Genomic DNA, 26,782 nt, shown 5'->3' on the forward strand with positions numbered 1-26,782 from the left:
ATAGTGAAGCAGGTCCGCAGGTCTCTTTCTCCCTCCCTCTCCCTCTCTCTCTCTGTCTCTCTTTGTCCCCTCTCCCCTCTCAATTTGTCTCTGTCCTACCCAATAAAGTGTGGGGAAAAATGACCCCCAGAAGCAGTCTATTCATAGTACTGGCAACGAGCCCTAGAGATAACCCTAGAAACAAATAAAATAAAATAAAATAAAATAAAATAAAATAAAATAAAATATAGAGAAGGGAACAGAATATTTGTTACACATTTTATTATTGTCGTCACTGGAGCTTTACCACTCCAGGCCGACATTTTTTAGACAGTAAGACAGAGCCAGAGAGACAGAGAGAAAAGCATCACAAACAGAGCACCAACATTTCCTTCCGTGGGGTGGGGCTGGGCTTTAACCTGGTCGTATCCAGGACAAAGCAAGTGTTCTGTCTGATGAGCTATCTTGTCAGCCCACGCTACAGACCTGTGTCAGAGTTTACATGATACGTGGTACTTAAAAGGCAGGAATGTTGCATATCTAGAAGCTGTACTGTTAAACTGTGCAACTGGTCAGATTTAAAACCTTTGAGACATAATCCTAGAAAGAAAATAAAATAATTAACTAATACATAAATAATCTGATAATAAGTAGAGAATCAGAGTCACAAAGCTAGACAGTCAAGAAAAGCAGACACATCACATCTATAATCCGACTGAAATTAAGCTGTCAGACTCAAAGGTTAATTAGGTTTCAATACAAACTAAAGCTAAAACATTATAAAAATAATATTCTTCTAAAAGCTCCAACCAGAGAACACTTTATGTTTTATTCATAGGAGCATATTTATCAATGCTGTTGGTCTATTAACTATGCTCCATATAGCCGCTCACACTTTCCTCCTTGAAATACTATTTTCTTGGGGCAAGGTGGTGACTCAGTCAGTACAACACACATTACTATGTGCAAGGACCTGAGTTCAAGCCTCTGCGCTCCACCTGGGAAGGGGGGAGGTGTATCTCACAAGTAATGGAGCAGTGCTGTTCTCTCTCTCTCTCTCTCCTCCTCCTCCTCCTCCTCCTCCTCCCTCCTCCTCTTCCTCTCCCTTTTAATTTTTGTCTCTTATCTTCTATCAAAAGAAAAATGGTAATGGCCACTGGGAGTATCAATGGTATGCAGTCACTGAACCTCAGCAATATTCCTGGTGGCATAAAGAAGAAGAAAAAGGAAAAGGAGAGAAAGGAGGAGAAGAACAGGAAAGAAATACTGTTTTCTTTACTCTAGAATCACTGGTTATCTTTGCAGGCAGGAAGTCTTCTTTGGTAATTCCTCTTCCTTAACAAAACCTCTTAGTGTTAGACCTCTTTGGGACTGGAAATAGATCACTTTATACTTACCCTATACAACAGCATCAGATGCCATCTAAATGCTAGTGACTTCCAAATATGTACTTTCCAGATCTATTTCTAATTTCCACATCTGCATGCTCAACTACTTGATGCTTCACTTGTTTCTATGACAAGAGCTCAATTTCATGTCCAAAATGGATCTCTTTAAGTTTTCTTTTGTTGTTGTTGTTGTTGTTTCTGGTTCTTCCATCTATACCAAATTAAATATTATAGTTAGTGTTTCCACCTGTACTCCCAATTCACTAGTCAGTTATATATCTTTTATTTCCAGAATACAGCTAAATCTGTCAACTTCTCATCTTCTGACACAAGAGCTTTTTGTTGTTGTTTGTTTGGTGCCTGCACAACAAATCCATCACTCTCAGGGACCATATATCCCTCTATCCCTCTCCTTTATTTTATTTGATAGAGACAGAAAAAATGGAGAGGGAAAGGAGGAGGAATGGGAGGGAGGGAGGGAGGGAGGGAGGGAGAGAGAGAGAGAGAGAAAGAGAGAGAGAGAAAGAGAGAGAGACAGAGAGAGAGAGAGAAGGAGAGGGAGAGGGAGAGGGAGAGAGGGAGAGGGGGAGAAGGAGAGGGAGAGGGAGAGGGAGAGGGAGAGGGAGAGGGAGAGGGAGAGGGAGAGGGAGAGGGAGAGGGAGAGGGAGAGGGAGAGGGAGAGGGAGAGGGAGAGGGAGAGAGGGAGAGGGAGAGGGAGAGGGAGAGAGGGAGAGGGGGAGAGGGAGAGGGAGAGGGAGAGGGAGAGGGAGAGGGAGAGGGAGAGGGAGAGGGAGAGGGAGAGGGAGAGGGAGAGAGGGAGAGGGAGAGAGGGAGAGGGAGAGGGAGAGGGAGAGGGAGAGGGAGAGGGAGAGGGAGAGGGAGAGGAACAACAAGCTTTCACTGCTCCTAAAGCTGGCCTCAGCTGGTGGAGTTGCCTGTGTGATAGCATGTATACTCCACTGGGGCCTCACATCTAACTGTAGCACAAGACTTTTCTTTTTGTCTCCAGAGTTATCTATCGCTAGGGCTCAGTGCATGCACTATGAATCCACTGCTCCCGGAGGCCATTTTTGTTGTCTATTGCTGTCATTGTTGTTGGATTGGACAGAGAGAAATTGAGAGAGGAGGGGAAGACAGATAGGGGGAGAGAAAGATAGACACCTGCAGACCTGCTTCACCACCTGTGAAGTGACCCCGCTTCAGGTGGGGAGCCGGAGACTCGAGCCAGGAGGATCCTTACACCAGTCCTTGCAGTTCATGCCATGTTTACTTAACCTACCATGCGGCTCCCACACAAGACTTTTTCAAACTTCTCATCTGTAGGGTTGCAATGGTCCTCACAGTTGTTTCCCTTTTTCTACTCTTCATTTGTTCCATTTCCTACACAGCACAAAGTGGTCATGAGGTACACACAGGTCCCTGCCATGCCTCGCACAAGAAGCCTCAGCGGCTTCCATGGGATTTAAAAGATAAATCCCAGAGACACCATGTGATCCTGCTCTTCAGGCCACATCTCACTGTAGTCACTCGAGTCCTAGGTAAAGAAAGACTCCACATGTGAGCCTGTTCACTCGTTTTATGAGTCTCAGTAGTACTGACACTAGTAAAGTCTGACTTCTTGTAAGTCTGAATAACAAGTCCCATTACGTTTTATGTGTGATAAATTATAATGAATCCAGGATGTTTGTCAGAAAGGTACATTTACTGTAAATATGACATCATAAATCTGACCTAGAGTCAAGGATTTTGATTGCTTCAGTGATCAATTAAGGATATTAAATACATCTTTTTTTTTCCTTTTGTTGCCTTTGTGTTTTTTTTTTTTTATGGGTGTTGTGGTTATTGTTGTTGCTATTATCAATGTCATTGTTGCTGGATAGGACAGACAGAAATGGAGAGAGGAGGGGAAGATAGAGAGGGGGAGAGAAAGATAGACACCTGCAGAACTGCCTCGCCGCTCATGAAGTGACCCCTGCAGGTGGGGAGCCGGGGGCTCGAACCAGGATCCTTGCAGGTCCTTGTGCTTCATACCACGTGTGCTTAACCTGGTGCACTACCGCCCGACCCCCAAATACATCTTGTTTTAACTTGTAAATTGTCTGTGGAAACTCATTGCCTTTACTCAAAGATGTGGGATAGACTTTTGAATTAGGAATATGAAAAATTGTTTTTCAGTCAAGATTACTTGTTTCAGTGGGTACAGCTCAGGACTGCCATATGTAAGGGCCTTGGTTTGATCCCTGGCACTGCATATCCTAGAATGCTGCTCTGGTCTCTCACAAACTAAAATATTTAACATTTGAAAGAAAATGTCTCTATAAAGAAAAGATGCTAGAGTCTGATTTTATTCTGTATCTCTCCCTTTCCAAGAAAAAACATCACAGCACCAGAGATTCCTCCAGTGTCATAACACTTTTCATGTGGTATTGGGGCCTGAACCTGGATCACGTGCTAGCAAAGACACATGTCCTACCTTGTGGTAGAATGGCCATTATAATACCATTTATTCTTTCAATCCCGGAATAAGCAATATCCTTGCATTTCTGGGATGATAACACAGTAGTTATATAAAGTCCCACTCATACCTGAGGCACCAAAAGTCCCAGGTTCAATCCCCAGTATCACTGTAAGCCAGAGTTAAATAATGTTCTCAGGAAGAAGAAGAAAAAAGCAAATACAATCATTATTCTTTTTATAGAGAAGTTTCCTCTGAATCTGGCTTAGTGACTCCTATGATTGGGTGAATATGAGTCTGCTTTGACCTAGTTAACTTCTGGAAAACTTAGACAGTTCTCTGCTGTCCGTACTGGGGCATTCTGCTGTCCATACTGGGGCATTCTGCTGTCCATACTGGGGCATTCTGCTGTCCATACTGGGGCATTCTGGTGGTTTCCAGGCTCCTCTTTGAAACATGTTCAGGTCTACTGTGGGGGATGAATCCAGTTTGTTTGTTTGTTTTGTTTTTTAAATTTTTTAGAGATATTTACTTTGCTAATGAAAATATTCTCTCTCTCTCTCACCATACCACTGCTCAGCTCTAGCTTATGGTGGTGCAGGGGAATGAGCCTGGGACTGTGGAGCCTCAGATAAGAGAGTCTCTTTGCATAACCATTATGCTATCTAACCCTGCCCAGTATATTTCTTCTTTTCTTCCTTTTAGTAAATAAGTAATTTTTCCCTATAGGGCCACCACCCTGTACACTTACAGAGGCTTTAAGGAAGGTTCAGGCAAGTCTCAGGTTGGATAGATTAGTCTTTTGCACACATACTTGCACAGTATAAACAGATCATGGGGAGATACAGTTATATGAACAGGAAACGCCTCTGGCTGACACAGTCAGTGAAGATGACCACAAGAGGATTTCACAGAACTCAGACAGGGTGGCACTTAGATATACAAAGATGGGAATGGGAAATTTGAGTCAGAAAGAGCATCCTGGGTAATGGAAATAAATATCAAAGTTAAAGTGCCTTTAGTTTCCGTCCATGCCTTTCTTGGCTGGGTAAGCAGAGGCTGTGATTCTTTTAAAACTTTTTATTAGGGATTTAATGTGATTAACAAGATTCTAAGATAACAGGGGTCTAAGTCCATACAGTTCTCACCACCACCAGAGTTCTGTGTACCATTTTTCTCCACTGGGAGCTTTTTTATTCTTTATCCCTCTGGATGTATGGACCTTTTTTTTTTTTTTTTTTTTTTTTTACCAGAGCTCTACTCAGCTCTGGCTTATGGTGGTACAGGAGACTTCAGAGTTTTAGGCATGAGAGTCTCTTTGCATAACCATTATGATATCTAACCCCACCCTGAACCAAAATTATTTATGGGTTGCTGAAGGTGGAAGGTCTGGCTTTTAAAAAATTTTTAATGTATTATTCATTCATTTGTTTATTCTGGATAGAGACAGAGATAATTTAAGAGAGGAAGGGGAAGTAGAGAGGGAGAGAGATAGAGAGATACCCACAGCCCTGCTTCACCACTTGTGAAGCATCCCTTTTGCAGATGGGGACCAGGGACTTGAACCTGGGTCCTTGCACACCTTCCAGGTACACCACCACCCAGACCCAAGGTCTGACTTTTATATTTGCTTCTCCGCTGGACATGGATATTGGCAGATCAATCCATACCCCTAGCCTGTTTCTATCTTCCCTTACTGGGGTGGGGTTCTGGAGAGGTGAGACTTGAAGACACATTCCTGAGGTCATCTGCCCCCTAGGGAAGTCAGAATGGAATCACAGTAGCATCTGCAACTTAGTGACTGAAAGGTGGTAAGATATAAAGCAGGACAAATTATTTAATTGTATAACCCAAAGGTAGAAATAGAGCAGATGAACTTAGGAATCTTTGGGTTGAAACTAGGAAGCCTATTTCCAATATGTTCCAAGGGGACATTAGCAATGGGGGCCTGTGTGACCTTCAAGTCTCTGTCAGTCTGAGTTTGCAGTCCATGGTCATAGTTGGGGACATTTTGGCTGCACTTATTTCAGGACTGATCTTCCAGTGACAGAGTATGCTGACCCAGCCTCTTTACAATGTTAGTCTTTGAGGAAGAGTCCATAACAAATGAAAAAGAAAGAGCTGTGTATTAGAGGAATCTCTGAAGACTAGGAAGTAGCACACTGGGTAGAGTGCACACATTACCTTGCACAAGGACCCAGGTACAAGTCTCTGGCCCCCACCTTCGGTGGGGAGGAAGCTTCATGAGCAGTGAGGCAGTGCTTCAAGTGTCTCTCTCTCTCTCCCTCTCTCCCTCCCCCTTTCCTCTCAATTTCTTTCTGTCTTATCAAATAAAAGAAAGAAAAAGAGGGGGGAAATGGCCTCCACAAGCGATAAATTCATCAACAGACATCAAGTGCCATAAATAAAATAATGAAAGAAATGAATATATAAATAGAAGAGTCTTTGATGATGAGTGTACTGTGTCTTCTCTCTAGCCTCTACACTAGCAAGCAGCACTGGAACATGGAAGAGAAAGCAGCTCTGTGTCTTGCAGAATAAAGGATTATTTGTTAGGTCAGAAACCTAGCAGTTTTTCTGATCTTGGTGGAGACAGTCACTTTAAACCCAAAACAGGTCTTTCAAACAGTTTACCAAAACAAGGGAAGCAGCAGTCAAGAGGCCTTGGTCTCTGCAGCTCTGAATGTGAAAAATTAGATAAAGATAGAGGCCCTGCTGTAGCCGATGGGGAGGGGGAGGTCACATAGTCTTATTACATTTTTCTGTTTTATGTGGTTTAACATTGTTTTACAAAATTACAAGATTCCCACCACCAGAGTTTGGAATCTCCAATCCCTCTATGGAAGCTACAGCAGTTCTCTTAGGGTTGTAGATGTGGGTTAACTATTATTTCTACAACTATCTGTCTCTATTTGTAGTATATTTTTATTTTCCACGAATGGTATTCTCCAAGGCTCTTCAAGCAAGTAAATAAGGAGATAAGAGGAGAGCTATATTTTACTATTTCTGATCAAAGTTCAAAACTAGCCACTGTGTAAAAGTGTATCATAGCAGAGACTTCATTTAATTCTAGCAAATACAAATGTTGAAATCTTTTACCCTTAGTACATCTTTCATACTTTTTTTTTCTTGGGAATATAGCAATAGATGGAAAAAATCAGTATATCTGGGCAGGAGAATGCATTTTTCCCCCTGTTGTTTGTTTTGTTATTTTCACCAGAATTACTGCTGGGGCTCAGTGTCTGACTATTCCTAGTGGCCACTTTTTTCTTTCCTTTTTAATTTTTTTTTTTTGGATGAAATACCCCCACTCTGCAGGTGGGAATGGGGTCTTGAACCCAAATCTTTGCACATGATAACATGTGTGCTTTACCAGGTCCTAGAGGTGGATTTTTTAAAAATTTCATATATGTAAACTGTGTTTGTGAAAACAAAAGTGTTATGCTGTCTCTGTGACCACAGAACGGAGACATTACAACAGTAAGTCTTCTAAGTAATCATGCAGGTGGAAATTCAAAATGTATCTTTGGCTTCTCTCTCCTATATTCCTAGAAGTTGCCAAGATGGGTGATAATAGATGAAAGTGGCAAGATTTATAACTTACTTGCTGTGGGCCAGGTATTGTGCTAAGTGTAACATGTGTTCGCCTTCAAGTCTCCAATTAAAACCACAGGTAGACAGGAACATGCAGTTTTTAAGAAAAAGAGATCTGGAATTTTGAGAGGTTGCCTACTTTGCCAAGGGTTATACAGCAAGGAGAAGTTGAATCTGAGGGTCAAATCCATGTTAGTTTAGGATATAATTCATGCCGTTTCTACCATGGCCAGCTGCTTCTTGACATCACATTGTTTCTTGTTTCTTACTGAGCACAGTGTTTCCTTTTACCAGCTGTTCTGACCAGATGCTGATTTGTGTCAAGTCTGGGGTATGACAAGGGAGGTTTACCCTGTGGAAGAGTTTAGGATTTTTCTAAGGCCAGAGTTTGATCACTGCACTGAGTACCAAATAGTGCTCTGGCTTTTTCATTCTTTCTTTGATCAAAGAGATAACCAAATAATTTCCTTCCTCCCTCCCTCCTTTCCTTCTTTCTTCCTTTGTTTCTTCCTTTTTATCCATCCTTCCTCCCTCCCTCCCTCCCTCCCTTCCTCCCTCCCTCCTTTCCTTCCTTCCTTCCTTCCTTCCTTCCTTCCTTCCTTCCTTCCTTCCTTCCTTCCTTTTCCCCATCTTTGGGGCCTGGGAGACAGCATAATGGTTATGGCATAAGACTTTGATGCCTGAGGTTCTGAGGTCTCAGGTTTAATCCCAATGCTACCATAAGACAGAGCTAAGTGGTGCTCTGGTCTTTCTCGCTGTATCTCTCTCATTACAAAAATAAACTAAAATATTTAAATCATTCCCACCACAGTGCTCACACACATGCCACTTTTGACTGCCTGAAATCCTTTTTTTCCCTCACTTAATTATTACAGATCTATTGTGTAACTCTTAGCTTCATTATTATTCATTCAAGAAAATCTTCTGTCTTTTGCTCACTATTTCTTTTTTCTTTTCTTTCTTTCTTTCTTTCTTTTCTTTTTTTTTTTTTTCTCTCCAGGGTTATTGCTAGGGTTTGGTGCCTGCAGTATGAATCCACTGCTCCTGGCGGCTATTTTTTTTTTTCACTTTTGTTGTCCTTCTTATTTATCATTGTTGTTATTATTGCTGTCGTTGTTGTTGGATAGGACAGAGAGAAATGGAGAGAGGAAGGGAAGACAGAGAGGGAGAGAGAAAGATAGACACCTGCACACCTGCTTCACCACGTGTGAAAGGACCCCTCTGCAGGTGGGAAGCCAAGGGCTTGAACCGGGATCCTTATGCCAGCCCTTGCGCTTTGCGCCATGTGCGCTTAACCCACTTGCTACTGCCTGCCCCACAACCATTTCTTTTACACACTTTAATCTCAAATACCTTTTGGTTGTAAAACATATCACAGATGCAATTTCACACTTGTGTATGTTCTAAGAATCAGCTTCCTGATATCGTTAGAAATAAGTTAAAGATCTATTTCTTCTCTGTCCCTGATGACTCACCTGGTGGTGACAGGTGAGTCATTGTGTCATTGTGATCTGCTGATAGATTCCTGCTTCTGTGTTAGGAACTGGGTGTGGACCATTGACTGCTGTTTGCTCCTTGCAGTCTCAGGAACATAAATGTTAACTGAAAAAAAAAAAGAAAATATATTAAGTATGGGAAATTGAAGGCATGGTCCTTGTGCTCAGGGACCTGACACACTGGAAAAATGTGGCCAAGACATATTAAACTATTGTAGTACAACTAAATGCAAGGTACAACCAATTCTTTTTTTTTTTTTTAAGACTAAAACTTTCCCAGGAGCTTTTTTCCCCCCCCAAAGAGCTGTTTCTCATTTTGCATGTGCCTGTCTCCCTGCCTATTTATCACCTATTACCTATCTTTCTTTCTTTCTTTCTTCCTGTAAGTTGGAGAAGTTTAGGGTAATAGAATAATTAGGAAATCAGTAAAAATCTTTAATTAAAAAAAGGAAAGGCCACTATAAAGATGACAGTAGAGAAATAATAGCAGTTTGCTATGCTTCACAGAAATGTCCCATCTTCCAGTGAATAGTAGTGGGTTGAAGGTCACCAAATTCCACGTCAATAGTTAATATTTATCCTGGCTTTTAAAAGCACAGAAGAGAAACTAATTATGTGCCTACTTTCAGAATGTAGCACACAATTTAGTCAAAAAAGGAAGTGAACTCCAAAGATTACCGGCTAGAATCTGTTAAGGGTTAAACCACAGAGCATGGCTAATTTTGTGCAAAACAGAATAGGATTCCAAGCATACACTCTATGTAAGTCTATGGAATTCTGCATATAAGTCACCTGGACCCTACCAAAGGCACTATAAGTAGCAGGTTTAATTCCAAATTTACAAATGGTGCTTACATCTAATAGCTGTGGGTCTTTCTCTAGCCTAAGTATTTACTGTGTATTTACTGGTTTTGCCAAGGGAGTTACTGTGAAAAGCAAGTGAAGTTTGAAAGACTTCATAGTTACGAAGTAGGATGGGAAGAACTGTTTCTTAGAAAGATAGTGAACTGCACTAAAAGTTTCTCTTATTCAATATACTGTTTCTATCTTCTCACTCAGAATTCTTCCACCTCTCTTCACAGTCCAGTATTGTGTTAGTGGGGGCCAGGCAGTGGCTCGCCTGATGAAGCACACACACTACAGTGCACAAGGACCCAAGTTCAAACCCTTGGTTCCCACCTGTGGGGAAAAGCTTTACAAGTGGTGGAACAGGGCTGCAGGTGTCTCTCTGTCTCTATCCAATAATAAATAAAAATTAAAAACACAAAATTGTGTTAGTGGACATGTTCATTTGAGATCACAAAATACTCTTAGAGTTGCATCATCATTATTCTTTTGGTTGGGAAAGTTAATAGGCTTCCACACATGAATTAATTTAATCAAATTATTTACTCAATTCTTACTAGTAGGATAAAGAAGTCATGCTTGGTTTTAAAGAGTAGAGAACAAAAGCTAGCTGGATGAGACAAAACAACTAAGATAGCTAAGGTTAGTAGGTACAGGAAATGGTTTCAGAAAAACACTTTGGGTATAAGGTACAGATGAGGCGCAGCAAGAAGTTAAGATTATTATTTACCCACTTTAAGGCCAACCAAGAGTGATGTTATACTCCAAAGGGGGGAAAGAAGCTATTTTTGACCCTTCTGCCACAGAATGGATCCAACTTCCAGCTCCAAAGACAAATCTGGTACAACTATAAATCTCAAAGACTAATTAAGGTTCTTTGACACAGCTTGTATGGGGTGGGGATGGTATCCCAAGTAATATAAAAGGAAAGGCCTTCCCAGTTCCAAAAACAATGACTAATTTTGATGAATACAACTAAGATTGAAAAATATGCTGGTATTCAAAAGACTATCAAAAGTGGCAGGTTCATGTGGACCAATTCAAAATTTGGTTAGTTGAGTATTTCTGCATTTCTTATTTGAAATCACTGAATCAGATTGAAAAATTTGAAAAGCTATCAGCTGTGAAGTTTTAGATGCTTTGTGAAGTTGAAAGAACTAAAAAGATAACAGGCTCTACTAGTTTTGAAGACCTACTGCTAAGCCATTAAATATTGCTGTTAAAAAACTACATTACAAGGGGAGTTGGGTGGTAGCGCAGCGGGTTATGTGTACATGCTGCAAAGCACAAAGAACAGTGCAAGGACCAGCGTAAAGATGCTGGTTCGAACCCCAGCTCCCACCTGCAGGGAAGTCAGTCGCTTCACAAATGGTGAAGCAGGTCTGCAGGTGTCTATCTTTCTCTCCCCCTCTCTGTCATCCCTTCCTCTCTCCATTTCTTTTTATATATATTTTTATTTTTTTTTATTTAATAAAGGAGACATTAACAAAACCATAGAATAAGAGGGGTACAATTCTGCACAATTCCCATAACCCGATCTCCATATCCCATCCTCTCCCCTGATAGCCTTCCCATTCTCTATCTCTCTGGGAGTACGGATCCAGGGTCGTTGTGGGCCTCTCTCCATTTCTCTCTGTCCTATCCAACAATGACGACATCAGTAACAACAACAATATAACTATAATATAACTATAACAATAAAAAACAAGGGCAACAAAAGGGAATAAATAGATAAGTTTTTAAAAGTTACTTTACAATGCACAATTCCTTAGATTCAGCCAAGTTCCCCTTGTCCTTGTCAATTCAATCCATTGTTATCTAGACAGCATCTCCTTCTCAGCCTTAGGCATCCCAGGACATCTAAATCAGAGGGTATTTTAGGTTGAAGTCAACAGTGGGCACTGTGGGTTTTATGACAAGGATAGCGGAACTCAGAAAGAGTTTTGTCATAGGATCTGGTGTCCCTATGAAAATGATTTAACTTGTGTCATTAGGGAAAATTGCTTTTGTGTTTTTCTTTTCTATCCCAGAATAACAGTAATTTAAAAGCTTATAACTTAGCTCCTAGATGAACAGTATTTTTTTCAATTCTATGGTCTCATGATTAGAAAGGAAAACTCATTTTCGCCTGCTAGGAGGAAGGGACAGAATATATCTGTAACTATAAGCAAGGAGCTGGCTACAATAGTCATTCCTGAGGATTGTTTATTACTAATAAAAATAATTGAAAAACCAAGTACAATTCATTTAAAAATTAGGTAAAGACATTTGTTAAAGTACAGAATGTCTCCTTTTAAAAATGATTATATATTCTGTTCTGCTTGTTCTTATTAACTTACCATTATTTCAATTAAAAATAATTCAAAAAATAATTCTTGGGGGGCTGGGTGGTGGCACACCTGGTTAAGCATACATAATACTAAATGCAAGGACTCAGGTTTGAGCCACCCCACTCCTGCTCCCCACTAGCAGAGGGGATGACTAAAGAGGCAGTGAAGCAGATCTGCAGGTGTCTGTTTTTCTTTTCCCCTTTCTATCCCCCCCTCAATTTCTCTCTGTTTTATCCAATAAGATGGAAAATTTGGCTGCTAAGAGCAGTGGAATCATAGTGCTGGCACTGAACCCCAGTGATAACCCTGGAGGCAAGAGCAAACAAAGAAAATAATAATAATAATTCTTAAAGACTGGTGGAGATAGAACAGAGATGACGATTTTGATGAAGAAAATTGATATTTATTCTGAAAATATTTGTAATTGTATCTTATGATAAATGGGGTTTGGTATTTCCTCTTTTCCAGAAAAATTCTTGTGCAAGTACCTTGGTTTCTCACTCATCTCCCCTTAAGAATTCTGCATGCTTAAAATGTTTTCCATAGGGGTCTGGGTGATAGTGCAGTGGGTTAAGTGCACATGGTGCAAAGTGAAAGGACCGGCTTAAGGATCCCAGTTCGAGCCCCCGGCTCCCCACTTGCAGGGTGGTCACTTCACAAGCGGTGAAGCAGATCTGCAGGTGTCTATCTTTCTCTCCCCCTCTGTCTTCCCCTCCTCTCTCCATTTCTCTCTGTCCTGTCCAACAACAACAGCTATTACAACAGTAACAACCACAACAAGGGCAACAAAATGGGAAAAATAGCCTCCAGGAGCAGTGGATTTGTAGTGCTGACACCAAAAAAAAAAAAAAATGTTTTCCATAAGTAAGTGGTAGTCTGTTCTCCGTATACCCAGGAACTAAAAGGCTCATATGGGACTGGATGAAGAACATATATGCTGATTAACGCAGGGGCTATCATACTCAGGACCTGCAGTTGTGACTGAAGATAGTAATACAGAGAGGGAGTCCTCTTGAGCTTGTGATACTGAAAAGAAAACGAAGGGGGCCGGCCTGTAGCACACACGTTTAAGCGCATATAGTACAAAGTGCAAGGACTGGTGGAAGGATCCCTATTCAAGCCCCCAGCTCCCCACCTGAAGGGGGGGGATCACTTCACAAGTGGTGAAGCAGGTCTACAGTTGTCTGTCTTTCTCTCCCCTGCACTGTCTTCCCTTCCTCTCTCCATTTCTTTCTATCCTATCCAACAACAACAAAAATAGAAAAGATGGCCTCCAGGAGGAGTGGATTCATAGTGCAGGTACTGAGCCCCAGTGATAACCCTGGAGGCAAAAAAAAAATTAATAAAAAAAACAAGAAAATCTGAAAGAAGAGAAACAGAAGGTGGTGGGAGTCACAGTGACAAGAGAGACGAGTACAAGGAAATCTAAAATCAAAAGTTTTGAATTACTCAAAGGCAATCTTTGAAGATTTGTTAACAGAATCCTGACCATGCTAAAAGAACTTGCTAAATCAAAGACCCTTGGGACCACTCTTGTATAGAAGCCATCAAACTTCCTTGTTTCAATTCAGCTTTTATATTGATGATGATAAGAACAATGCCTTTTTATTTGTGTGAGTTCTCAGAGTTCTTCGAGTGCTTAGAAATATTAGTCTTTGGAATCCTCACTTCGACACCCCATGAGAGCCTATGAGAACTGTTTTCCATTTCACAGATGAGGAAGGATAGACTAGTGGAGTCATCTGTCCATGGAGACTTGATGGGAAATGGTAGAGATTAAGATCAGATCCTAGGAAATTTATGTGTGGGCTCTAAATTAGCTTCATCAGGTATCTCTGCAGAGATAAACTGAGAGCACATGCCTTTATTAGTGAAACCTCTCAGTCTGTCATAAGACACCAACTGTTAATATGCTCTATTTTGCCCACACTCTTGTACCAAACCACTTCCTTTCTGGATCTACAGCAGCCTCCTGGCAAGAGTTCTCTTTGGATTATGTCCCTTTCTTCCTCCAGAATCTGTGGTATATATCTCTATACCGCAAAAAAAGAAGGTAAGGCTTGGCAGGGGTGTGGGAGAGATAGCATAATGATTATGCAAATGTCTATGCCTGTGGCTCTGGGGTCCCTCTTTCAATTCCTGGCACCACCATAATAAGCCAGGGCTGAACAGTGCAGTGGTGCACCCAACTGAGAGCAAGTTACCATGCACAACAGACTCTGGCTCAAGCTTGAGTCCCCAAATGCAGGAGGGAAGCTTCACAAGAAGTAAAGTTATATTGCAGGTGTCTTTCTCCTTGTCGATCACCCCTTCCCTCTCAATTTCTCTCAGTCCTATCAAATGAAAAAGAAAAGACAAAAGGCCACTGGGAGCAGTGGATTCGTGTTGTAAGACACTGAGCTAAGTCCTAGCAATAACCCTGTGAGGAATATGAAAAAGGGGGCCACGTGGTGCCACACCTGTTTGAGTGCATGTTATAATGCTCCAGGACTCAGGTTTGAGTCCCCTCTCACCCCGCACCCCATCTCCATCTGCAGGGGGAAAGCTTTGCAAGTGGTGAAGCAATGCTGCACATGTCTTTCTGTCTCTCTCCCCTTTCTGTCACCCCTTTCCCTTTTGATATCTGGCTGTCTCTAGCCATAAATAAATGAAGATAATAAAACAGTAAAATACACAAAGAAAAGAAAAGGTCAAGCTCCACAAAGTGACAGCCAAGCACTCTCCCTCAATCCCTAGCCACTGCTCCAACCCATTTCTCAGATTCAGCGTGTTGTTTCTTATCCCTTATACTCTAACCCAACAGAGTAATGCACTCGCAGCTAACCACCAACGAGTCGCAAGTTAAGGGGCAAAGAGGTCACAGAAATGTATAGGCCTGTCAAAGAACTAGCAGTCAATCTAAATATTTTATATTATACTTAGGAATGAATGCAGAAATGATAAAAGTTACAACATTTAAAATAAAGGCACTATCCGTACATATTATGAACTTTTTTTCTCTCAGATTCCAAAATGCCTCAGTAGGGCACTATTGCTGAGGCTGGTGAAAGGGTTTCCCACTTTGCTGCTTTTGCTAATGATGTGTCCCCAAAATTAGTTCTCACATCCTCTTTCCACACCAGTAACTAACGCTTGAGCATTTATTTGTAACTCTTTTCTCTCTTAGTAACCGGTAGTATTTTGAAGGCAGTTTGAATCTTGGATCCCTCCCAGTGCCTTCCCCAACCACACTGGAATGCTCAGCGCCTCTTTGCTCCAAGAATGCAGAACTCAGTCCTTAGATGGACTGTGAGGATGGGCAGGCAAGGGACTTAGAGATGGTCTGTGCGGTCTACAGTCTTCATGCGTTACTCAGACTTAGAAATCAAGATTTTTGCAGGAAATATACACCTGTCTTTTCTCGAAATGTCGTAAACTCGAGCAAAAGCAGGTCCCATTCCCTCCGAAGAACAATGGTCATGTAAGACCAGAGCCTCTGCTGCCTACAGAGCTCTCTTCAGTCTGTCAGGCTCCTTTAGCTCTGAATATGACAGAAGGCGTGCGCCAGAAAAACAAAACAAAACAACAAAAAACCCTATCTGCTGAGTGCACTCGTCCTTTCCCTGAGAATAAATGTTTCTTGTCCTTCCCACTATAGACCCGAACAGAGAGGCTTACAACACCAGCTCACCTTGCCATCCCGCTAACTTCCACAGCCCCAGAAACTTATACATAGACCTTTGCCCCGAGGACCCCTAGCTGGAGCAGGCCCCCTTCTCGCCCTCTGCAGTCTCCTCAGTGTTCAGGAGCCTGGGGCGGGTCGCCTGGTCCCCGGCGCAGCTCTGCGCCCCAGGTCAGGGCGCCGGGGCTCGCCCAGGGCGGCACTGGGCATGCTCAGAGGCGGTGGCGGGGGCAGGTTTGCTTCACAGGCGCTCGCACTCGGTGGCGGTGGCGGAGGGAGGGCGGGCGGACGCCCGGCTGCAGCTGGAGCTCCAGCGCCTGGAGTTGGAGTTGCCGGGAGTTTCCCCCGCCCGCCTCTCTGTGCTGGCGCTCGGCAGCCAGAGCCCGCGCGGAAGCCGCGAGGAGCGGCGAGCCAGCCCTCGGGTCGGGTCTGCAGAACCTTGTCCGGAGCCCGGAGCCCCGCGCCGGGCAGCCCCCGGGGAGGAGCCTCGTTGGCTGGGACGCGTGCCGCGCGCTGGGCCACTCGCCGGGCTGCACGGTAGGGCCGGGGCGCGGGAAGCCGAGCGGGGGATGGGGGGCAGAAGCCGAGGCCCACGGGGGGGGGGGGGGTCGGGGGGCGTTGGTGCAGATGCAGGAGCTGGGGAGACTGGATTGCCCGCGATTGGACCCGGACGGGGGAACAGGGCAAGGACCTCACTGCGTGGTCAGAGAAGTAGGCGGGAGCCCGGAGAGATGCTTTCAAGTTGGCGGACGCTGGGAGTAGGGGCGCACGCTCCGCGCAGCTGCTTTGTGCGCGCGCAGGACTGGGGTCTGGAGTTCTCCCCAAACCCAGTACTCCAAGGTGAGCAAGGTTGGGACAGCCACCGCGCGGAGCAGGGTCCTGGGAGAAAGTTGAGGATGGAACCCTCCTTTGCGCAAGATGCCCGCGGTAGGGTAGGTCCCCAGAGTGCCACCCCGAGCCTCCCCCCCCCCCCCCCGCACACACACACGGTGGAGGAGCTGAATGGAGCGCTTGGTTCCCGCGCCGAGCTCCCGCATCCCACCACACCCCTGGCTATAAGTGCACGAAATCACCCCATGGCGTCTTCTAGGAAAATAATTGACTTCCCAAACTGAGATAGGCTCTTGGCCCGGCGATTCCCCCTCCCTCTCAAACCCCAGATGTGGCCCAGGGTGCGGGGTTCTGAGTTGGTGCATCCACCGCGCGAGCTGGGCACCTTGGTGGCTGGGCTGGGTGACCAGCCGGATTTTACCTCCAGCCTTCGCTCAGGTTTATAGCACCCCGCCAGCCCCACCCCTTTCATTCTCTCCTGGGACTGGACCTGGAGGGAAGGGCCAGTTGGAGAGTTTGGGTTTACACACTATTTCTTTGGAGAGGGTGCCTGGGATTATTTTTTAATCTGCCTTGAGACTTCTTAAAGGGTCCTTTCCCCCTTTATATTCTTCTGCTTCAGGGGACCAGGTAGGAGGATAATGTGTGCGTGTGTATGTGTGTGTGTGTGTGTGTGGGGGGGGTTGGTTACAGGAATGTCTATTTCATCTCGCTATCTTCTAAGATCCAAATTCCTAGTAACTGATCCTGGGCAGTTTGCTAGGGTGTGGAGGATGCCGGTGACTTTTGGCTTTACTTTTTTCCCCCACTTCTTGTTTTGAGTTTTGGGATTTTGCCTACACAAGAGTCAGAGCTGAGCTGTCATAACCCGGAGGGGTGGAAGAGCTTTAGCCAGGCAGTGATCCGTTCTTTGCCTCTGAGGCTGCTAGTGGGAATTGCTCCAGAAATGATTGTGCAGGCTAGAAATATGCCTCTCTCTCCTTCTCTCTCTTTTTCTTTTTTTAGCTGAACACCTTGGATTTTGGGGTGTTGTGTTAAGTTCTTAAAGGGGTACCCATACACTGCTCTGGTCAGGTGCTATGGTTTAGGGGCTGGCTCACTGTTTCTGCTACTGGGCTTTCTCTTGACTTTGCTCTGGGGACAGCTTTCCAGGCTTCAGAATTACTTATTGTGGATAGTTTCTATAGTTTAACAGAACTGAGATCAACGTTTAACTTTATAGGGGGCCATTGTGCTGGTAGATAACATTGTTAGCCACTTTAAAGTTCACTTTTCTATAAAGGAGTTGACAGTGGCCTTATCTTCCTCCTCCCATTGAGGGTTATGGGTGACTTGGTTAAAATACTGGAAGTGAAAAGTACCTAGGAAACCTTAAAGCACCATTCATTTGTTATTAGGGCTGTAGTTCGTTATTTAGATTTTTAAAAATTAACTGTTTATTTTAATCTTAAAAAGGTACCTGAGTTTGACCCTCTTTCCCACTCCTTAGGGAGAGATTTAGTGACTCAGATCTCTGGAAGTAAGTGTCATTTTTTTTTCTCTCTTCCCTAAAATCCATCTACTCTAGTACTCATACTGAGGGAATCTGGACCATGCAGATTAAGAGACCAGTGGGGTTACCTCATCAGTATTCAGAGACTTGAACCCCAGAATTTCTACATCAGTTAGACCTCAGTTTAAGAACCAAGGTCAATGGAGTCAGCAGACCCCAGACTGTAGCTGCTGTGACCTCCAGCGTGACCTTGAACCAAGTACTCAACTCCTCATCCTTGAAAACAGCCTGAGGTTAAGAGCTGTTGGTGACCTAAAACAAGGAAGGAAGGTTGTCTCTCCTTCAAATAAAAAGGGTTTAATCTGACCTCTGACACCCAGACTCCCTGCTGAGTCTCCCCTAACCCTGGAGCAGTGCTTCTCAAACTTAAGCCAGAGTCACCAAGAGGACTGTTAAACCAGATAGCTGGGTTGCTCTGTTAGATGTCTAAATGTCTAGGGGAAGGGTCAGGAGAGAGGCTCAAGAATCTGTATCTTTAGCTCTAGGAAATGCCAACATTATCCATCTAGAGGCCATAGATTTGGAGACTAAGAAAAAAGATAGAAAAGGTTGGTTCTGAAATACAACTTTTTTAGTATGTCATACTGCATTGGGTGTGGAGAAGAGGCCAGGTCTGTTCTGAAATAAAGCTGTTTTAATATGTGATAAATACAGAATGTGTTAGAGAGTTGCCTGAAGCATTTTCTGTTTCCAATACTTATACCAGTTACAATCATCCAGTGTTAATTACAATTACTGAAATTTCTACCAAAAAAAAATCGGATTTCCGTTTCATTTTAGACTGTGAAATGTGTATTCCCTAGTTTCTAGGTCACTCACCTGTCACTGAGATAGGTGACCGCTGTTGATAAATCCAGCAAGTACCTTACTTCCTTTTTTTCTACAAGGATCTCAGATACTTCTTGAGTGAAGGCTGTATAAAGTTCTGGCAGCGCGAACCTTTAGGTTGGAGGAGGACGGTTGAACCTCTTGTGAGTGTGTTTAAAAAGGATTTGCTGTGCCATGTCATCTCTGAAGAGACAACTTCCCTGGGGTGGGGTGGTAGGGAGGGGTGCAGGGTGTGAAATGTACCCAGTGACAGGTGCCCTGTGTTGGTCAAACCCAGCCAAAGCCTTCTGTTCCTTCTGGAGGGTGGTGGTGCTGGCACTGACTGAAAGTCTCTCTTTGCTTTCTGAGGGGGTGGGTGAAATGCTGCCTATCAGTGCTGCTCTTGTGCCATTTAGCTTATAATCAAATTATGGGAGGAGGCAAGCTCATTTTAAACTCTTCTTTTTGTTCCCCCAGGCTGTGGTCCAGGGCCGAGGTCTCACCCTGAATTATAATGACCTAGATTGTGGCCTTGAAGTTTAGCTGTTTTTTTGTCAAAGAGTCTGTGGGAGAGAGCCTACGAGAGTCAGGAGGGTCCCTGGGATGACATCCTGGGGGAGCAGAAGGCTTATGTAGCACCCAGTGAAGTAGGAGTAAGAGGAGGCCAACACTTTTAACTCATTCTTGTATTGCTTTGCCAGCTGGAATTCCAACTGACCCACATGCTTTAGCTCTGCTTCCCATTTGTGCTTTGTTTTAGTTTTTAAAATGATCAGCACTAGGAAAAGCTATCAGTAAATCAGAAACCTATTCAGAAACTCAAGTGTAGCACTTAAGTGTTTTAGTAGATAAAACTGCAAGGCCCAAGCCTGTCTTCCTGACAGTAATTAGCAATCTGAGCAGAAACAGCATTTAAGTTTAACTTTTTTAAGATTTGCCAGCTAATTTAAATGGCTCTTCCTACTTAGTGTGAGAAGGAAACATTCGCTGCAGAAGTCCGTCCTGTTGCTTGATGTTTATATTTCACATTACTCTAGAGTTTGTTGTGAGAACTTTTTTTTCCAGTGTTGGGGAAAGTCTCTTTCCTTATCAGTTTTTGCCGTTGAAGAATCTTTGCTCCCTGGGATAAGTTTGCTGTGAGAAGGTCACTGTGACACTTCATTTCTTTTTGATCATCAGGGCTGTTATAATTGGGTCATGAGGAGCCACAGCCTATTTCTGGAATACTTTTTTTTTTAACTTTTTAGTATATTTTTTAATTTCTTAATTATTTTTATTTATTTATTGGATAGAGACAGCCAGAAATCAAGAGGGGAGAGGGTGATGGAAAGAGAGAGAATGAGAGAGAAACAGAGAAACACCTGCAACACTGCTTCACTGCTTGCAGTTTTCTCTCTGCATGTGGGAATGTGAGGCTCACACCTGGATCTTTGCGCATTGTCATAACCATATGAGCCTCTACCCGCCCCTCTAGAATACTTGTTAACCAGCCTTTATAGAGAGTGCTTTGAAGCTAGAGGTCAGGTTAGGCTGCACTACATCAGTTTCCCCACATTTCAGTGTTTTCTAGTATCAGATGAATCTTAAAACTCTGAACACATTTAATGCATAAATTGTTTTGAACCCAGCATGCTAATAGAGCAGCTTCCAGTTACTGTTCTCCTAGAATAAAGCAAATCTGGCTTTTCACCTTGGTAGGAAATATGGTTTTCTATTCAGTGCTGTCCAGCTGGTAGAATTGAGTAGCGACTGAATTAACTCAGCAGTTCCCTAAGTATCCTGGAAGTATGTGGTGAGCTGGACTTTATAGGTATACTCTCAGAAGGGCAAATCAATCTGGAAACACTGCTCACTTTTCCTCTTTTATAGATTCTCCACATGGGCATCATATCAAAGACTCTGAGAAACACTACAATTTGCAATAAACAGTAAAAATATGTGGTTATATTATTCAATCAAGTGTTCCCCAGTACATAGAACATTTTTGAGTTTCTTAGTTATCTTCTTGAATTCCAGTATGGAATTCTTGCACATTCCAACAATTCTATGTTGCTCAACATTTATGGGTGGAAGGGTTTCATTTAATATATCCCTGAAGTATAGGAACACTCATGACATATATATATATATAGTTATTAATTGACTAATAAACTACATAGGTCATTACTATTGTTTTTTATTTCAGGGTACTGAGAAACCATTTTTTTGGGGGGCATGGAAAGAGAAGTTTATTTTTTTTATGGGGGAGTAATGGTTTACAGTCACCAGTAAAATACAGTAGTTTTTACATATGTAACATTTCTCAGTTTTCCACATAACAGTTCAGTCCCCACTAGGTCCTTCTCTGCCATCCTGATAAACTATTTTAAGCTCTAGTGGCTAAGGAAGTTTTTTTCTAAAAAAAATAAATAAATAAGCAAAAACCCAGAGCACTGCTAAACTCTGGTTTATGGTGGTGCAAGGATTGAACCTGGGACTATGGAGCCTCAGGCAATGGGAGTCTCTTGCATAACCATTATGCTCTCTCCTCACCCCTAAGAAAGTCTTCATGGAGGAGCTAGGCTATGGAAATGTTGTAGATGTAAGGCAGCATGATTTTGTTGAGACAAGGTGTGTTTTAGGTTCATGGTGTGAAGGGGTAGCAGTGAGACTTGTGTTTGTGCCGGCATAAAGTTTCCAGAGCACACAAGAAAAGGGACTGAGCTTACTTAGCTTAGTGTGCAAGGGAGTGCATCTGTGGCAGTGGTTCAATCACCTATTATGAAATGTGTCTTTGATTCTGAAATTCACTGAATTAGCACATGACTTCTAGTGACCATAGGAGGCCTGATTGTAGAGAAACAAAAAGGCAAGAATAATACTCAGATAAAAAGCAGGAGAGAAGTCGGGGGCAGGGGAAGAATGAAAGTATTTTATTAGGTCCAGGTGAAGAGTACAAGCTATTTGGAGGGATAGTGGCATTCTCTGGAATTACAGAAATAATAGGAAGGATTCTTACAGCTCAACAAAAGACAAACAATCCAATTTAAAAACAGGTAAAGGCTTTGATTATATCCTTTTCTTCAAAAATATACACACTGAAAGATGTTCAATATTATTAACAAAATACTAATGAAAACCACAGTGAGAGACTTCACACACTGACTATGACGAACACACACACACACACACACACACACACACATTGCTGAGAGTGTAGAGCAATCAGAACCCTTGTACATGATACTGCTGATGGGAATGTAAATTTTAGGAAATAGGAAGTTCCTCAATATATTTAACATAGATATACCTCATGATCAATCTTTTAAAAGATTTTATGTATTTATTAACAAGAAAGATAGGAGGAGAGAGAAAGAAAGAACCAGACACCATTCTGGACCATGCATGTGCTGCTGAGGATTGAACTCGGGAACTCATGCTTGAGAATCCACTGTTTTATCCACTGTGCCAACTCCTGGACCACCATCATGACAGATTAATTTCACTCATGAATATCTACCCCCAATAGAAAAATGTATTAATGCACACATTTGTAGTATGGAAATGTTTATCATGACTTTATTAATAGCAGCAAAACAAATAGAAACCTCACAATGTCCACTAACTGATGAATGGAAAAAGAAAACGTGACATATCCTTGCAATGGAATATCACTCAGCCATAAAAAGGGGGATGGAGTTTGATTCATCTGCCATCATGAATGAACCTTAAATTCATGTTATATAGTAAAAACCAGAATCACAAGGCCACATGTATGATTTCACTATGCAGTTTTCAGGATAGACAAATCCACTAATGACAAAGTGCATTAGCATTTGTGCTAAGCTAGGGAGAAAGAGTGACTATTTTTTAAAATTTTTATTTATTTATTTATTTATTTATTTATTTATTACTGGTTAGAGAAAGAGAGAAATTGAGTGGGTAGGGGAGATAGAGAAAGGAACAGACAGAGAGACACCTGCAGCTCTGCTTCACCACTTGTGAAGTTTTCCCCCTGCAGCTGGGGCCAGGGGCTTGAACCCAGGTCTTTGCACACTCTAGTGTGTGTGCTTAACCAGGTGCACCACCACCTGGACCCTGGAAAAGTGAGTATTGATGAGTTTAAGGACTTCTTTTGGGGAGTGATAACAATATTCTGAAATGCATATAGAGATGTGAAGCTGTACTTTCAAAATTTATATGGCATTGTAAGGTGACGGCAGGTTGATGATGTGTTTATTAAAAATGGAAGAAAATATTCTGACATTGGTGGTAGTGGCTAAATAAGTTTGTGAGTACACTGAAATCTACAGAACTGTACAATTTGGGCGGGTTATATTATTACTGTTATTAATAATAATTATTAACAACAATAACAATAATTATTATTATTCATTATTGCCACCAGTTTTATCACTGGGGTTGCTACTTGCATGGTGAACTGACCATTCCTGGCAGCCATTTTCTTTTCTTTCTTTCTTCCTCCTCCTCCTTTTTTACTTTCCTTCTTTCTTTTTGATAGAGACAGAGAGATTGATAGGGGAGGGGGAGGAAGAGAGGAAGAGAGAAAGAGAGACTCCTGGAGCACTGCTTCACCAATCATGAAGCTCCCTTCTGCAGGTGTAGACTAGGGGCTCGAACCGGTAATATATGTGTTCAACTCAGTGTACCAGTGCCTGGCCCATATCTTATTTGTTTGTTTGTTTATTTGAAAGCAAGAAGGCCATTGAATCTGAAGGAAGGGATGTACTAACTGGAAAACAAACAAACAAACAATGGTGAGAGTAGTCGAGATATCAGTCTAAGGCCAAATTGCCTGCTTTTGAGAAAACATAGGTAATCCTCTTCATGTGTGTCTTTGGGTCTTCTAGAATTTTCTGTAACTCTTTTCTCCAAAAGTCTTTCTTCTGAATTTTAAAAAAAAGAGAAAGTTTTACTCCAAGTTGTTCCGAGTCACTGGGATAGTTGTTGTGGCAAAGACCTTGAGGTCTTCAGCTTGGAGTTGTCTGAACATCCCTTGAGAGTCAAAGTCTGTATTTCAGCTTCCTTGCTGTGAACCAGCACAAGGGAAAGGGGCCATGCTGACTGTGCCACTTGTATTTGCCTTTTCCCTTAAGATCTTACTGCAGTGGATGTTTCAATGTCATCTTCTGATCTGTTTGTGCACCTGTCAAGATTGACCTTTAAAAAAAAAAATCTGACTGGCTTCTTAAACAGGGCTCCCATGGTATGTAGCCCTGCACAAGCAGCAAAGTATTTGAATCCAAGAGTTGTGATACTAAGTGACATTTGGCAGCACTGGAGTTGAGGCTGCTGTGTCCAGCTGCCCACCCCACCCCCCCAAGAGTTTCTTTTCCCTTTAACAGGTTGGTGTAACTCTCCCAAACTCATATACAGGAAGTACTTAGAGATCTTGTTAAAGTTCTGATATTAATTGCAGCCAGAGTCTGAGGACCAAGATTTTATTATTTATTACATATAAGGGAAGAGAGTATGCGTCACATGAGACGTGAGGTACACACACCATAGCAGCACTCTGGTACATGCAGTGCTGGGGATTAAACCAGAAAGCCAGGCATGCATGTCCAGTGCTATACCAGCTGAGCTATTTCTCTAGCTGTGAGACCCCAGATTCTTCTTTAAAAACATTTTTGTTTGTTTATTTATTATTTCTTAATTTGATAGGACAGTGAGACATTGAGAGAAGAGGAAATAGGAAGAGAGATAACCTGCTGCACTGCCTCACCTCTCAAGAAGCTTCCCCCCTGCAGGTGGTGACCAGGGCTTGAACCTGGGTGCACTCAACCATGCGTGCAACTGTCCAGCCCCGAGACCTGCGACGCTAGCACGCGCCCACTAGTGTGAACGCTGTGTTTGTGGATGGTCTGTGTTGAAGCTGGTGCAGTGCAGAGAAGGTAAAATGGCTTCAGATTGGGACAGAGCTGAATTTCCCCGAGAGCTTAAGCAAAGCAATAAACTTCTGCTCCACAGCTTCCTTACCTGTAAGATCTGGGTGACACTCAGCTCATAGAAAACTGCCTTACCTGATGCATTTGGAATGATAAGTATTATTTGCTTTCTTCCTACAAGGGCAAAGGATTTGAGAGTCGCAGTTAAGGAGAAAAAATATGTATTTTTGCATATATATGTGGAAAATTATATATTTGCAGGAAGCTAAGGTATATATCTATATATATATATATATATTGTTTCTGGAGATGGGCTTGGGTGGGGAGAGGGTGGAGGCAAAAGGGCTGTGAGTTCTGGTCCTCAGAGTTACTTTGGTTTGCTGGTTGGTTTTCAGATTGCCACCGCTTTGGTAAATTAGGTGAGTCTTTTCTGAGCTTGGGTAATTGTTAGTCAAGAAGATGGGACTGTATATGCTTTCATGGAATTGATTTCATCAGGACCAGAAGAAGGTCATTCCTGAGCAGCTCAGTTGTTGATAGTTGCTTAGTGTGGTGGCCTCTGAGATGTCCTCTCATCTCACTTCTTGGCGTCTCTGACTTAGACTAAAGGAGATGAAGGGAGTTAGGACGCAGACAACAGATTTTCATGAGCAGCAGTGCAAGTTTGTGGGTATGAGGCTGAAACTGTTTGCTCCCTTGTTGACTTCAGAACCTGGGCATTGCATTAGTCCACCCTTAAGAATCTGCTCATTCTGGGAGGGTTATATTGACATTGCCTCTGTAATTCTTCCATTTGGATCCTGTGTCATCTTCACCTTCTTTCACCTTTATCCAGCCTCGATTTCCTCTTGCTATTTGGAACTTAACCATCTCTGCCAGCTCTAGGGTAAGGCGTACATGAGTCACATGTGTGAGGGCACTCTGCACTCCCTGATGAAACACTGTTGTAACTGTGTTTGTAACTGTGACTGTTATAAAGGATGCACCACCACTCTGCGACCTTTCTGGCTTCGGCCACTCTGGTCTCCTGGGGTTACACAAGGTGATCTGTGGCCTGTTCACTGGAATTCCATATCTCTCTCCTTTATCATCATCTGAAGTGGGAGGAAATTAGAGAGTGTGTTTCAATTAAGTTGAAAGATCCTTTTCACTTTCTGCTGGGAAACAATGCATTGTTTTTTAAGTTTTTTTCTCTTTTTTTTAACAAAGTCACAAGTGCAGTAAGTAAAGCGGGTTTCCTATTTTTCACAGCCTGGAAGCTATTGCTTTCTGAAGGATGGTGGTTTCACCCTGTGAGCCCCAGTTCCACAGCTTGTTTGCCTGTTATGTGGTGGAAGGTAAAGGTCTTTACTGTTCTGTGACTAAAGAAAAGGAGATTGCTGAACTAAGAAAAGGAGATTGCTGAACTATCTATGATGGCAGGGTTGAGCTAATTTAAACTAACATTGGGCTGAAGTCAAACAGTCAAAGATAAGCTAGTGGGGTCCAAACCTAGTTAACCTAGTTAAAGACTGACACTGTCTGCCCTTCCATAAGGCAGAGGTGGTGATTCCTATATATGTATTATTGCTACCAGGATTATCACCAGAACTTAGTGCCTGAGTGATAGCTCTACCGATTCCAGTGGCTTTTCTCTTTTTTTTTTTTCTTCTTTTATTTGATATTATTTAGTGAAATAGAGAGGGAGGGAAGAAAGAGGGAAAGATAAAAAGAGAGACACCTACAGCACAACTTCACCACTCTTGAAGTTTCCTCACTGCAGGGTGTGGACTGGGAGTTTGAACTTGGGTCCTCAAACGTGATTTGTGCTTTAGCCAGTATGCCACCACCCAACCCCTCATTTGGAAGTGGGAATGATGTTATTTCTCAAGCAAGTGAAATGGTGTATTGTGACCTAGTCACCCTCGCTGTTCATAATCACTGTTGCTAACAAAACATGGTCAGAGAAGTTCTAT

The 26,782-nt window shown here is 42.7% G+C and overlaps 2 long non-coding RNA genes across 2 annotated transcripts in view; one reads left to right on the forward strand and one right to left on the reverse strand.

Annotated features, from left to right (window-relative positions):
• Nucleotides 1-16,275, reverse strand: part of LOC132533470 (uncharacterized) — a 35,493-nt gene extending 19,218 nt beyond the window's left edge. Inside the window, exons 1-2 of the long non-coding RNA XR_009545364.1 lie at nucleotides 15,759-16,275; nucleotides 8,892-9,018 (exon numbers count right to left, since the gene is read on the reverse strand). This is a non-coding gene — a long non-coding RNA (uncharacterized LOC132533470). The remainder of the gene's footprint in view (nucleotides 1-8,891; nucleotides 9,019-15,758) is intronic.
• A 31-nt stretch (nucleotides 16,276-16,306) lies between these two features.
• LOC132533471 (uncharacterized) overlaps nucleotides 16,307-26,782 on the forward strand; it is a 69,081-nt gene continuing 58,605 nt past the window's right edge. The window contains exon 1 of the long non-coding RNA XR_009545365.1: nucleotides 16,307-16,589. This is a non-coding gene — a long non-coding RNA (uncharacterized LOC132533471). The remainder of the gene's footprint in view (nucleotides 16,590-26,782) is intronic.

This window comes from Erinaceus europaeus, chromosome 16 (assembly GCF_950295315.1).
Source record: "Erinaceus europaeus chromosome 16, mEriEur2.1, whole genome shotgun sequence".
In the NCBI taxonomy this organism is placed as follows: Eukaryota; Metazoa; Chordata; class Mammalia; order Eulipotyphla; family Erinaceidae; genus Erinaceus; species Erinaceus europaeus.